The sequence below is a fragment of the Felis catus genome, chromosome C2 (assembly GCF_018350175.1).
Source record: "Felis catus isolate Fca126 chromosome C2, F.catus_Fca126_mat1.0, whole genome shotgun sequence".
NCBI classification, from domain to species: Eukaryota; Metazoa; Chordata; class Mammalia; order Carnivora; family Felidae; genus Felis; species Felis catus.
Window position 1 is genome coordinate 81,024,328 of NC_058376.1, and position 12,945 is coordinate 81,037,272.

Here is a 12,945-nt window from a genome sequence, read left to right on the forward strand (position 1 = left end):
CAAAGGAAAGCCCAGGATTAGAGTCAAGGGAAAGTGCCCGAAGTCACAGCAGGAGCTTAATACATAGTTGTGAAATGAATGAGTCAGTGAGTGAAAGGGAAACAAGAAAAGATAAAAGAAAAACTCCAAGAGCACCCTCACTAGGATTAGATCAGTCTAGCTAAAAGGGAGCATTGAGAACCCAACAGGGTGATAGAATGAAGTGTGACTGGTGAATGATAGGATGAAGTGTGAACATGGGGTTCTGGTATTGGCTCTGCCTTCACTGCCCCGTGGAACCTTGTGGGGGAAATCTCTGAACCTCACTGCCTCATCTGTCCCATCAGCCTGCCTGCAGATGGTCTAATATGGACACTGATCATCAGGGTCCTCAGAGCTGTTTGACGTTCATGTCTGAGGCTTCTACCCCAAATGCCCAGACACCCAAGGCCCCTTGGCGCCTCTGCATCTGCAGAAAGCTTTTCTTGGCTGCAGTCCTGACCCCAGGACCTTCACTGCCTGCTGGCGGAAAAGAATTCTCAGCTGTGGAAAATGGTAAACTCTACATATTTTACAAATGAGAGTCCAACCTCCTGATGACTCTAAATGTGGTGTGAAATGGACAGAAGTCATCCTGCTGGCGTGACATGCCTAAGATAGTGTCACTACCACCACCACCACCCCATGCGGACATGCACGTCATGGAAAAAGAAGCAAGAACTCGGGGTGCCGTGGCCAGTGCTGGCCGTTATCCCTTACCCCTCACCCCCTGCCCCTTTTCTGTACTTTCCTACATTTGTAAAAGGAGAAGTAGTCTGGTGTGCGGGAGTCGCACAGTCCGCAGTCGACCAAAAGCAAAGGAGAAAGGGAATTAACAACTCTGAGTCCTGAAACCTGATCTGGCCATCAGAGATCAGCGCTGGCGGGCTGCGGTGGTCCCCAAAATAGTCGCAGAGGGGGAAATCTTTTCAGATTGAACAGGCACCGATCAATCTCCTGCCACCAACGGCCAGAGCTGTCGGAAAACGTGCTCCGGGGCAGGGATTTGCAGGTTAGAGAGACGGAGTTCCCAGGAAACGGACAGAACTTGTTGACTTTTAATTTGCATTTCCCCCTCTCTGATTTGGTCGGATATTAAGGCAGCCTAGACTTTGGTTGGGATGTGGAAATGCCCAGTGGGTATTCGATTTGTCGAACGGTTGTCCTCGGTGCCCGGAGTCAGCTGGCCTCTGGCGCCCCGCGCAGCCCACCTCTGCTGCATCCTCCCGGAACCCCTAAGCTTCTAACTGGTCTTCCCCGACCTAAGCCCTCTCGGAAAGAAGTGCCCCAACGGCGCGCGCGCCCAAGTCGCGCCAAAGGGACTCGGGGTCGCAGCGAACCGATCCGCATTCACGTGTGTGCGTGGCGCGCGCGTGCGCGCGTGTTTGTGTGTGGCGCGTGTGTGTGCGCGCGCGCGCGCGGGGTTGCGGGGCGGGCTCTGCGCCCGGGGGCAGGGCTCCGCGGGAGAGTGGCAGCCGGACTCGCGGAGCGGCTAGGGGCGGGGCGCCGCAGTGCCGTAGTAGCGGGCAGCTGGGACGCACTGCTTTGGAGCCGCGGATACGCGAGCAGGCGCAGGACCCGGCGCTGCCTAGCCCCCGTCCCGCCGCCCCAGCCCCGCGGCGCCCGCTCGGGCCGTCCCCCTCCCCGAGAGGGCTGCGCTGGCGGGAAGGCGCCCAGACCACAGCCCCGGCCCCCCTTCCTGCCTCTCGGTTCCTCTTTCCTCCCAAGTAAGGGAATAAGCCCCGAGGAAGGAGCGCCCCGGGGAACCGCGCAACCAAGTGTTGCATGGTGAGGTAAGACGGCGGCCGGCGCGGCAGAGGGGGCTCGGGCTCGCGGGCGCGGGCGGCCACAACTTGGAAAAGGAGCGCGGAGCGGGCGCCTGTCGCGCGGCCCGGGAAGGGAGCGGCGGGGGAGGCCACTGCGCCCACCCTGGCGGTGCCACCTGCAGCAAAGCCCCTGCAGGAGGAGATGCATCCCTGGGAGGCTGAGGGCGCGGGAGCGGCACGAGGGCATCGGCTGTCGTTTCGACTGGGAAGAGCTTGCACTCCCCAAAGGTGTGCGGGCGGGAGGCAGCGTTGCTCCGGGCACTTGGCTCCAGCAGCTGGCCAGATTCCCCCCTTCTAGGTGTACTTTGCTTCGTTGGTAGCCACTTCGCGCGCCAGGGTGCCCAAGGGCGGCGAGGAGCGGGGATACTTTTACTGACGTCTGGTCGCCAAAGCCTCTGGCCGTCCCGCGGGGTTCCAGGACTTTGGGACAGTCCGCAGAGCCTCTGGGCTAGGGGAGCTTGAAGGGAGGCTGGAGAGCGCGCGGACACCTTGACAAATACAAGCTAGGGAGGGAGAGGAGGGATGGGAGAGAATATAAAGCCGACCTGTTTAGTCTCTGAGTCACCACATGTGTGTCCGCGTATGTGTTTGCGTCCTTCAGGGCGCGCATCTGGTAGCACCTGTGGGGCTTTGCAGAACTCCACTGGTCCATCTCACCTTGCATATTCTGACATTTTCTTTCTCTGGACGGATGAACTAGAATTTGCGGAGGGGGCGGCGGAGTTCCGAAAAGCCCTACAGGTGACTCTGAGGCGCCGCCCCCACCCCCGCCATCACTGCAGTGGAAAGCCTGCGAAGGGAGCGAGGAGGCGTCCCCAGATGTGAGTGATCCAGCTGCGGCACTCACAGCGGCGGGCACGACGCCCCCTCCCCGCGGCCGAGGGTCTGCGGCAGCGGCAGCGCGCGGTGATTTGTGGCTGCGCCGCAGTGGCGCGCGGGAGAGCTGAGAACCCGCCGACGCGACGCGCTCCCGGGCAGGCGCGGCCCGCTCCTCTGGCTTCATTAGCATACGATGACCTCGCTGTCCCGGGAGGGCCGGGGAGCGCTGTTGGTCATTCTTTCATTTCGGGGTCTGGGGACCGCGCGCCTTGGGTCTGGAGATGTGGACCGGGGGTAGTCACTGATGAGGGACAGCGGTCAGGACCTAGGGCTGGGAACTGCCCCTCAGGTTCCAATGGGGAGAACGAATTCGCGATTTCGGTGCCTGAGATGCTTTGTGTAGAATACGGCCCATTTGCTGGAGCACAGGGCACCCTCGTTGTCAGTGAAGGACGTTAGATCGAAGGGGCAGATGTCATCGCAGTTTGGTCACGTACACACACACACACACACACACACACACACACACACACACACACACCTTCTCACACCCCTACTTTGTGCTTCATAACCTACCCCCTCGTTCCAGGGATATGTCCGAACGTGGGAGGGATTTTGCCGTTTGTCTTGTTGAAAGGGCTGTATTTGGCAGAGATTCCGTTCTGAATATAAATTATACTCATTAAATAAAGCAGCAGGAACTAAGCTAACTTCCCTGTTGTATCTCTGATCTAAGTCTTTCCTTTGCCACCCTTAGTTTATGTGTAGCACGGTAGGCATTATTTCAGGTATTTTTCTAGGACGGGTCTGGGGATGGGATGCAAGTAGATGAGTCCCTCCTTACACTTTCAGTTCAGTGTTTGGTTCAGATCAATCAAGACATGGGACGAAAATGATAAATATCAGAGCATCTTGGAATCTAGACTCTCAGAAATAGGAGGAACTACTAAGGACACCAGTTCCAACTCTCCCCCCCCCCCCCCCCACATGGAGCACTTTCAACAGGTGCCACTCAGAGGTCCCAGCTGTGCACGCCTGAGGCTCTGCGGGAGGAAGAACCCACACACCAGCAGGCCTTCCCTCTCCTGCTAATCCCTGGGAGAGGAGGCTGCCCCCAGCTCCTGCCTTGGAAGGGGTGGGTAGGAAGAGAGAAGTACAATTTTGTTGTGATAAATTCTTTTGAAAAAATCTTACTGTATTACATCTTTTATGATATACCCTTTCAGTGTAAAAGTAATTCATGTTGGATGCAGAAAGTTTGGGAAGTTGGAAAGTGTGCAAAGGGTCAAACCACTCATGATTCCACCACCCATTTCCACACTGTTACTATATTGGCATATTTCTTTACTAGCCATTTTTATGCCTTGAAATCATATAATCTATAGTGAGGCAACATTGAGTATCTAGTAACTGTATATTTTAGGTGCTGAGTGTTTTATATTCATTGTGTCATTTAATCCTCAGAAGACTTTCTGAGGCAAGTATTATAATCAACCCCATAGAGTTCAGGACACTTGCCCACACCACATCACTAGTAAGAGGCCGACCCAAGATTTAAATCCAGGCTGTCTGGGTCCTGGGTGGTTGCTTAACCTCTGTAACTATTGCTTCTCTACACACACACACATACACACCCATTAGTGTTATAGCAAAAGTCCTTCATGAACATCATTTTCATGGCTGTATATTATTACACTGTTAGTCATTTAGCAACTACAAATAACTCTGCACAACATCCCTGCTGCACACATTTCCAAATACTTTCTTTGGATAGATTCCCAGAAGCAGAATCACTGGGCCAAAGGGCATGAATGTTTCGAGACTCCTGATATACAGGACAAGCTGCTTTTTGGAAAGGCTACACTAATGTACACTTTCATCCATCAGAGGCAACTCGGCCACAGTCAAAGCAGGTGACCTCTAGAGACGCAAACAGACCAAGGGCCTCACATGACCAAACCACCCCACACGAGCATCCCCCTGGCCTCCTGGGAGAAGGAATCACAGGTATCATCCAGCCTTATACACACACATGTGATTATGGAAACCATACAGTATAAAGCTCTACCTGCTTTTTTTTTTATTTTTTTTTAACGTTTATTCATTTTTGAGACAGAGAGAGAGACAGACCATGAATGGGGGAAGGTCAGAGAGAGAGGGAGACACAGAATCTGAAACAGGCTCCAGGCTCTGAGCTGTCAGCACAGAGCCCGACGAGGGGCTTGAACTCACGGACCACGAGATCATGACCTGAGCCGAAGTTGGACGCTTAACCGACCAAGCCACCCAGGCGCCCCAATGCTCTACCTGCTTTTATGTGAGCAGCTGTCAGTTGCAGAATTCTCTGGCTAGAGGTCATATATTAGACTTGGGCAAATCAAACATTGGGTAAAATGTGGAAATGTGCAAAAGATCCTACTTCTCTGTAGAAGTAATTAGAATAACTCTTACTTCTGTTAATGTGTGTCACTGTCACAGCCAGATTCAGCCAGTCCAACCAATCTGTAACAGTTTCTTCACATACTGGCCATGTTCACAGAGCCATTTGTTTGTACCAAGTATCAGAATTCCAGAACAAAACCACAGTAGGAGTTGATGTTATCTTATATGTAACAGAGTGCATCTGCCCCCCTGCCCCCTACCAAATCAGTTATGGTTAGTGACTACAAATAAAGCAATAAAAAATAAGGTTATATTCATCATCTGAAAAAATGTCCTCAGGTGAAGAAGATATGGCTACAGAAGAGAAACAGAATTAGACAATACAAAAAGACACAAAGGGGACATTTGTGAAGACAACAAGTTGGCCCTAGGTATGAGTTTTCCATAAGACAATGTTTGCCTCATAGCCACCACCTCCAGCACTGGGTTTCATAGCCCTGGAATATAGTCTGTTGTTGTAAATTGCATAAATATTAATTGAGTGTCCACTATGAAATCTACGTAAGACTGCTCAGATCTTAAACCATCCTTCTGGGAAGGCTCCCCTGACTTCTCATCTGAGGTAGAGACCTGTCCCCACTTCACCCATAGCACCTGTGCACACACTTGCCTCGCTATGGCGAAATCACTTACCTGCATACCCCTCTCTAAATTGTGAGCTCTTTGAAGGTACAGCTCTCACCGTACTGCCAGCACCTGAGGTAGAACTTATGCACTATAGACAATTAAATGTGGTAAATGAAGAAATAAGAGAGATTTCCAGGGACTGTACTGGGTGCTTTATGTGCATTTCTTGTTCCATGCATCTTTATTTGCTCTGGCCAGGCAGTCTCAGAAACATACCAGCAAGGTGTCTTGAGCTGTGCTATTTCCACATGGGAGTATTTCCATTTGCAGTTAATTCATTAAAATTAAACAACACTTAAAATTCCATTTTTCAATCACATGAGTCATATTCGTAGTGCGTACATATATCTTCTGGCTGCCATACTAGAAAATACATGTATGAGGCACCTGGGTGGTCAGTCATTTAAGCAACTGACTAGGTATCAGCTCAGGTCATGATCTTATAGTTCGTGGGATCAAGCCCCACATTAGGTTCTGTGCTGACAGAGTGTAGCCTGCTTGGGATTCTCTTTCCGCCTCTCCGCCCCTCCCTCGCTCGTGTAGCATGCTCTCTCTCAAAATAAAGAAACATTTTTAAAAAAGGAAAGAAAATGCTCATATGGAACATTTCCTATAGAATGTTCATCTGGAAATTCCTGGCTTCCAAAGGAGAATGGGAGTAGGGAGAAAGAAAGAGGAGGGATAGTGGTAGTAAATGTAGTAGTAATATTGGAATACTATTTATTGGGCACCTACTCTGTGCTCTACATTGTGCTATATTTTGTGCATGTGTTGTCTCACTTAATCTTTGTATCATTATGAGCCTGGTATTAACCCTGTTCTACAGACAGGAAAACTAAGTCTCAGGAAGTCTAGGTAAGCACTCACAAAGCTACTAGGAGAGGCTGAGTTTTAACTCAGGGTCCTGTGATTTCAGAGCCTTTTGCCTTACTACCTCAGTAAATGTTGTGTGGGGTAACGTAGATGTGAACTGCCATCAGCTTGACTTCCCTGGAAGCCAAAGGAAGGGTATTTTTTAAAATACTTTTTAATGTTTATTTATTTTAGGGGGGAGGAGGGGCAGAGAGAGAGGGAGACACAGAATCTGAAGCAGGCTCCAGGATCTGAGCTGTCAGCACAGAGCCCCACGCAGGGCTCAAACTCATAAACCGTGAGATCATGACCGGAGCCGAAGTCAGACGCTTAACCAACTGAGCCACCCAGATGCCCCCAAAGAGGGGTATTTTTGAAGGTTTCCCAAGGGAAGAAATTGGTATAATTTACAAATGTTAATAGAATATTAAGTGTAAAATTTTGGGGTTGGGGGCTGAAGGGTCTTGTCCCTGGATGAGTGACAAGGGAGAAAGGAACCCACCGATAGCACAATCTGACCAGAGGGCAAAACCGAGGCGAGCAGATGAGCCCACCACCAGCATCCATGCTTCTCCCTAGGGAGTTCTCTCACCAGCTCTGAGAAATATTGGCTTGGCTAGGATCTCACGGCCAATTCAAGGCACGATCCGGCCCCAGCCTCCCTGTGCCCTTTGCACAGCCCCACCTGCCTCATAGGCCATTGGCTTCAGTGTCTTAACTATAGTTACCATCCTTGCTCCAGTTTTTCTGTCTTTGTTCTTAAGGAATAAAATACAAAATTTCATGGGAGGCTTAATTAATACCAAATAGAGATGATTACCTCCTTCATTTTACATTTCATATTTCTGTTAAAACTTTGTAAGGTTGAATTCGAGATCTATATCCATAATAACCTGTTGGGCTTAGTACCAACTGAAAAAAAAACAACAACTCTCTTTTAAACTTCCTCTTGAAGTGTATCACCTGCCCCACACCCCCATGCTCGTGCAGAGGCTCCCTGGGACCTGAAGCTGGAGCCCTTGCATTTATTACTCATTTTATCTTGTTCAATTTTGTCTTCCGTGCCAACTAGCCCAAATATTTCCGGCTTTGAATCTGTTACCCAGTGTATTTGCTGTTCCTTCCAGCTGGCTTCCTGTCATCCCCAAATCTGATGAGCATGACCTCTTCAACTAAGTCATCGATAAAAATGATGAATATTATAGGATCTGAGGCATTCTACTATATACTCCCTAAAGATAGATGTTAATTCAATAAGTAACCAGGACTCTTTCAGAAAGTTTATGCAACTTTTTATACTATTACCCAGCCCATATTTCTTCATCTTTTTCAAGAAATTATCAAAGGAATCTTACAAGGTTTTGATAAAGTCCAGATACTCCTTATCACTGGTATTTCCCTGATCTGCCTGCCAATAACTTTGTCAAAGAAGTTATTTTGTTATTCTGACATAACCTAAATTTCAGTTAACCCTTGTTAGTTCTTAGAGATCACAACTTCAGTCCTAAAATATAATTACACATCCTATTCTAGAATATTCCCTGGGGTTTAACGTCAGCCCCTCAACTTAAGAAATACATTGTATTTCGTATTTAAAAAATAGAACTTTCTTTGCTCTGGAGGTAATGGTGGTGGTGGTGATAGTGGCTAACTTTATGATTCTGAATAGGTTAAGGAGAGTGGTCCAGGGGCCTCAATTGCATGTTGTCTTAGAACCCTAGGATATTATTCAATTAGGCCAAAAGACTTGTATTCGTTTGAGGCAGATCTAAGAGTCTCTAGTATCATAGAAGATGAACCCAGGGAAGGAGACTAGAGAGAACCTGATCCCAGGCTTTCATCTTAAAGTGAGGAATCCTGCATCGAGACAGGAAGTATCCTGCTTGGGGTCACACATCCAAGACAGGACATGAGCTGAGGTCTCCCACTCTTCCCCAGTGCTTTCCCCAGGGCACAGCTTCTCCTCATCTTCATTTCTGAAGAAGCACACCGCCTTTGTTTTTGATAGAAAGTGTCCACTTTGCTCTTGGAATTAACCTTGGAAGTCATCGATACCTCAGTGAAAATCTTTCTTTCCTGGCATTGTGATTTAAAAGGAGAAAGTAAGGGAGAGCTTAAGGGCTCTTGTTTTCCAAGTTGTACAAGGTCTTCAAGGCAGAACAGGGGCACAGAGAGAAAAGTTCATGTAAGAAAAGACTTTTTAAAAGAAATAATAAAAATCATAATAATAGTAACCATTCTTTGCATGTGTACCACACTTAGGAGAAAACACTGTGCTCTCCTGATTCCAATCCAAATCCATGAGCTCTCCTGATTCCAATCACAAGTGTGAGACAATCAGCACAGACATCACCCGCCATATTTCAGTAGTATGATTTTGTCAAAGCAGAGGCCATGGGATGGATCTCGAAGAGTGTACTATGGCAAGAAAAGGGAGGACACGTAAAACTCAATGGCACACAGCTGGCAAACCCCAGACCCATCTGTGCAGCTGGCCATTTGGGCCCACCTTGCTTTTCTGGGTGGTCTGCATGGATAGTTCTCTCCTCACTTAAGGCATAAACAGTGTCATCTACACAGAAACTGAGTTGTTGCTTCCCTCATGGCTGATCTGGTATGAAAGTTCCAAGTAGCCAGAGGTCAGCAAGGCCACTTTGACCCTTAGATGCTGACATGCTTGAAATGTTTGGCCCAGATGTTTTCATTCCTTGCTGTATTTCTCCACTTCTCTGCTCTTGTATGGTGGCCCACAGCATTTTACTAGCTGCCTCAGTGTCCCTGTATTTCAGTTAAAGTAGAGCTACAGAAAGATGTTTTAGTCTCTGCAGGGACTAGAAGATTCCTTCCAGAATCCTTGAGGTCTATGCAAAGTGGGGTGGGTGTTCTCATCCAGTTTGCCACTTTTGTCAACCCAAAGTTTCATCAACAAATATGTCCATGATCCTCAGAATCTGACCCCAGGACACCCACTGTGGAAGTTGGTCCCCTCCTTTTTCTCATGCCAGGATGTCCAGCAGCCTTTGGCTGATCACAGAGTGATTTTGATCAATCATTAGGAAGCCAGTAGTTACATGTTCCTGTAGCTGGGGAAGTTCCCTCTCTACCCCAAAGCTTCCATTGTTCCTAATTCTTAAATCATGCAAATTATTGGCAAATGCATTCCTGAGGAAATTCGCCCAATCACTTGACTAACATTAGCTCAGCAAATATATACTGAACATCCCCTCTGTGCTAGGCATAGGAGTAGTTTCTGGGGATAAGACCAACCAGTTTTCTGGGAACTGGATGGAACAGAGCCAGAAATTGTGTACCATTATCTTTAGATGAGATTCTAGAGGAGGGGGTCACCTCCCAAGCCTAGGAAAGTATTAGACCAAGGAGGTCAGGCGTTACTCTCTGGAATAGATGAGCTTCACTTGAAATTCAAAGGATGGGTAGAAGTGAAGAAGTGAATGTGGATAATAGAGGAAACTGTAAGCAATGGCTCAGAGGCAGTTCTTGTCTGCAGCTCCGTGTTGCTGGAGCACACTGTGATTCAAGAAGTGATGGGAGGTGAGACTGGAAATGTGGGCACTTGGGTCTTGTCTGTCAACCAAGAGAATGTAGATCTTTTCTCATAGAAAGTGGAGGGCCACTGGGAAAATTTAAGTGGGAACTGATGTGCTCAGATTTTAACATTAGAGCAATCCTTCTAGCTGCAGTGTTGGGAGGGGAGAAGACAGGAAGCAGGGCTGCCCATTGGGAGGCTTCCATGGGAATTTAGGTAATATGAGGACTGAACAAGGTGGGACAGATGGAAGGAAGGAATCAAGAAAGAACTCGTAATTAAGTGGATGTGGAGGGAGTGAGGGAGGCACATGAGTCAAGCGTAGCTCTCAGGCTTCTACCTTGTGTGCCTGGAAGGGTAGTGGTTCCAGTGACCATGAGAACCAAGGAACAGGGGAAAAGACAGGGTTAATAATGATTCAGTTTGGGGCACATTCCATTTTAAGAGTCAGTGAGAGATCCAGGTGGAGATGTAGTTGACAGATGAGCTATGTGGCTAGAGACCCAGATTAGGGAATCATCAGTATAAGTGGCAAGTGAAACCCCAAGAGCTGATGAGATCATGGGAGTCGGTTTTCATTTATCTTGATATACGTATCACCAATATCTGAAAGATTCCTGTCAAAGAGATCCATGCCTCTTCAATAAGGGAAGGAAGTTTCTCACAGCACTGAGAGTCTGGGCTTGGTAGGTGAGCTATGCCAGTAGCCATTTGCTGACTCATCTAGACTCTCAGTGTCACTTCTGCCAGGTGAATTATCAAGCATGGATTTTTTTTTTTTTTTGTCTTCCTCTTCTACATTGGAGCGTCACAAATTTGTAATCAAGGTCCTTTTCTCTAGATCAGTGGTTCCCAACTTCGATTGAACATTAAAATCAACTGGAGAGAATTGCAGACCTGTCAGTTCTGGGTTCTACTCCTGGAGATGCTAATTTAATTGGTCTGGGGTTAGGACCTGGGCCTGAGTATTTTTAAGGACCCTCAAGTGACACGAGTGTTCAATGGGGTTAAGAATCATTGCTAAACCATAAGTTCTCTCAGTGATTCTTCTATAGGGTTTTTAACTCCTTAACTTCTCTGGCAAACCTCCTGTGGTGCATTACACTTTCTCTAAAAACCTACTTTGGCATGTCAGAACCCAAGGTGGACACTGCACTCCAGTCATGATCTCGCATGCACATTATCCCTGTCTTTGCATTCAACAGTTTCTCCTTCATGCCTGCAAGGCTCATGGGAAGCTTTGTCAAATCTCCTGTCTTTGAGTTGCATAACTAATATACCTGTCAAAAAGACGTAAGAATCACCTGCTATGACTTCTTTTTTTTTTAATTTTTTTTTTCAACGTTTATTTTTGGGACAGAGAGAGACAGAGCATGAACAGGGGAGGGGCAGAGAGAGAGGGTGACACAGAATCGGAAACAGGCTCCAGGCTCTGAGCCATCAGCCCAGAGCCTGACGCGGGGCTCGAACTCACGGACCGCGAGATCGTGACCTGGCTGAAGGCGGACGCTTAACCGACTGTGCCACCCAGGCGCCCCATATGACTTCTGAGTGAACTTTGGTTTGTTCCAGGGAATCATTACTTTCTCTTCCAAGTGCTCACATGGCAGCCGTCAACCTAGCAGTTCTTGAATTTTTATTTTTGCCTGGAGACTATCCATCAGAGATTCTGATTCAGAGATGTGGAGTAGGGGCCCAGAACCAGCAATTTTTTTTTTTTTTTTTACCAATGCTCAGAGTGATTCTGGTGCAGGTATACTACCTTTGAGAAATATTGCCTTGAAAATAAGAAATGAAGAATACCCATTTAACTCACACCTACTCCCATAATTGTTTATTGAAATGACCAAATTAATATATAAGTATTTGAGGATATTTATTATAGTACCGACAGCCAAAAAAGGATACCATGTAACCCACATGTCAAAAATTTTGACAACAGAAAATTTTGGCACCTGGGTGGCTCAGTCAGTTGAGAGTCCGACTCTTGATTTCTGCTCAGGTCGTGATCTCACATTTCATGAGACTGAGCCCCACGTCGGGCTCTGTGACAATAGTGCAGAGACTTCTTGGGATTCTCTCTTTCCCTCGCTTTCTGCCCCTCCCTTGTGCTTGCTCTCTCTTTCTCAAAATAAATAAGTATACTTAAAAAAAATGTGACAGTAGTCCATTATAAAGAGTATATGTGAGAGTGAATCAAGGGAAAGCTCAACCAACCCATAAGTCACCAGGGTGGAAGGAAAAGTTGGCCTGGAGATGAAAAAGAGGAAACTAGTAGAAGAAGTTCAATAGCAACTCTTGAGGGTAAAGTGACGGGGACTATAAACAATGGGAGAAAATTATTTGCAAATCACATATCTGAAAGTGGGTTGATATTCAGAATATATAGAGAACTCCCCAAACTCAACACAAACTCAAATAATCCAATTAAAAAATGCGCTTCAAAAAGGATTTGAAAAGCATTTCTCCAAAGGAGACACACAAATGGCCAATTAGTACATGAAAAGATGCTCGACATCACCAATCATTAAGAAAATGCAAATCAAACCGTAATGAGATATTACTTCATATCCATTAGGATAGCTATTGTCAAAAAAAAAAGAAAAGAAAAGAATATAGCAAATGTTGATGAAGATGTGAGAATTGGAACCCTTGTGCACTATTGGTGAGATTGTAAAATGGTGAAACCACTATGGAAAACAGTGCGATGATTCTTCAAAAAATTAAAAATAGGAATACCATATAGCTATCATTTCCACTTCTGGATATATACCTAAAAGAATTGAAAGCAAGGGCATGAAGAGTTATTTGCAC

The 12,945-nt window shown here is 47.1% G+C and overlaps 1 protein-coding gene across 12 annotated transcripts in view; it reads left to right on the top strand.

Moving 5' to 3' along the window:
- Positions 1–1,512: 1,512 nt before the first annotated feature.
- The window catches only part of DGKG (diacylglycerol kinase gamma), a 217,099-nt gene continuing 205,666 nt past the window's right edge, over positions 1,513–12,945 (top strand). For 10 of the 12 annotated variants that reach the window (XM_023260324.2, XR_006585184.1, XR_002745323.2 and 7 more), the window contains exon 1: positions 1,514–1,811. The gene's annotated coding sequence lies outside the window, so the exon portion shown is untranslated. Of the gene's footprint in view, positions 1,812–12,945 lie in introns of all 12 variants that reach the window. The other 2 variants (XR_002745328.2, XR_002745327.2) reach the window with 2 other exon arrangements.